This window comes from Pteropus vampyrus, unplaced genomic scaffold (assembly GCF_000151845.1).
Source record: "Pteropus vampyrus isolate Shadow unplaced genomic scaffold, Pvam_2.0 Scaffold48, whole genome shotgun sequence".
Lineage (NCBI taxonomy): Eukaryota > Metazoa > Chordata > Mammalia > Chiroptera > Pteropodidae > Pteropus > Pteropus vampyrus.
The window spans coordinates 3610642-3612404 of record NW_011888829.1 but is presented as its reverse complement, the minus strand read 5'-3'; positions in this window follow the sequence as shown (position 1 = coordinate 3612404).

Below are 1763 nucleotides of genomic sequence, written 5' to 3'. Positions count from 1 at the left end.
GAGAAAGAAAGCTCCAACGATTCCACCTCAGTCAGTGCCGTCGCCTCTAATTTGAGAGATGATGAAATAACCCAGGATGAAAACACGATTTCCACTTCCTTGGGCCATTCCAAAGATGAGAACTCTAAGCAAACATGCATCAAAATTGTCACCAAGACCCAAAAGGGCGATTCATGTGCCCCGACTAATACCACTGTGGAGCTCGTTGGTTCTTCAGGTCAGAATGGAGATGAAAAACAGAACATTGTAGCTCGCAAGATTGTGAAGATGACGAAGCAGCCCGCCAAAAAGAAGCCTCCTCCATCTCGGGAAAAGAAAGTGACCAGGACGATCCTGGCTATTCTGTTGGCCTTCATCGTCACGTGGGCCCCGTACAATGTCATGGTGCTGATCAATACCTTCTGTGCGCCCTGCATCCCCAACACGGTGTGGACCATTGGGTACTGGCTCTGTTACATCAACAGCACCATCAACCCTGCCTGCTACGCACTTTGCAACGCCACCTTCAAGAAAACCTTTAAACACCTTCTCATGTGTCATTATAAGAACATAGGCGCTACGAGGTAAAACGTCTTAGGGAAGAAGGAAGGCCGTCGAGAGGAGCTTGGGAAGAAGAAAGGGGTCAAGAGCTAGTTTTAAAATCTCTGCTGTCGCACTTCACAGTCTTATTACAGACGCGCAGTTACGGAGCCCAGCAGTGACACTCTCATCCCGCCTATGCCCCAGTGTGAGAAACTTGCACCTTATAAACCCCGCCGGTGCAGGGGCGATGAGACCGTGAAAGAGACGTGTTGGAACTGTGGATTGAAGGGATGAGCTACCTTTTCTCATCGTCTCTTGAAGAAGGGCTTCTGAATCTACAACAGTCCGTCTCTGCACAAAAAGAAAAATAACCTCGCTCCTTTCCCCCGCCCCCCTTTTTTGTTTTGCTCCCGTGTGTTTATATAAGGATGAAAGGTCACAGTTACAAGCTGACATGGAGACTTAAAGAGATAGACAATGGGGAAGTGAGGAAAGGCAATCGAAAGGATGTAGAAATGGTCTCCAGCGTGTTAAGCATATATTATCATTTGGTTATGGTTTTATTTGGAGGATTGCAATGTAATAAATGCTTTTTTTTTTTTTTTACCTCCCCTTTTCCCGCCATCAAAAGCAAGCAAGCAAACAACCCAACCGGATCACGTCATTATTTTTCTCGTTATGGCATTGGTTTTTGTACTTCCCTGTTCTACATTGTATAAGGGCAAATTCTGCAGGATTCTCCCGAAAATCCAACCAGGGACAGCCATGAATATGGGCGTTTCACCGCTGCCCACCTGTTCTTTGCATTCTTCGAGAGTATAAAGGCCTGTAAGGCTGTAGTCCGTTTATGGTTCTTTATGTGAAATGTTTTCACCAGTCTGGTTTTCTCCTAAACTAGCATCTTATTTTAATAGTTTTCATAATATGTAAACATGCTTGAGAAGTCAAAGTGATTTTTTTTTTTGAGTCGAGGTGTCATCAAGCTAAATAATAGTCATTCTAGTTAAAAATAAGAAAATAGGTGGAAAGGGCAATTTGTTTCAACCTGAATCTTCCTGACCCATGTCTAAAATGCTAACTTAGAAAACATGAATTCACGGCCTTTGTCAGCAGGAAGAAGATGCTATTTACTTTTTTTTCTTTTGGAATTCCAAATAGGATTAAGGTACTCACATGGCACCAGTGACTTCTGGGTCACTTCCCCAGAGATTAAGACCATCTCTTCAATGCCTTCTAAGGCC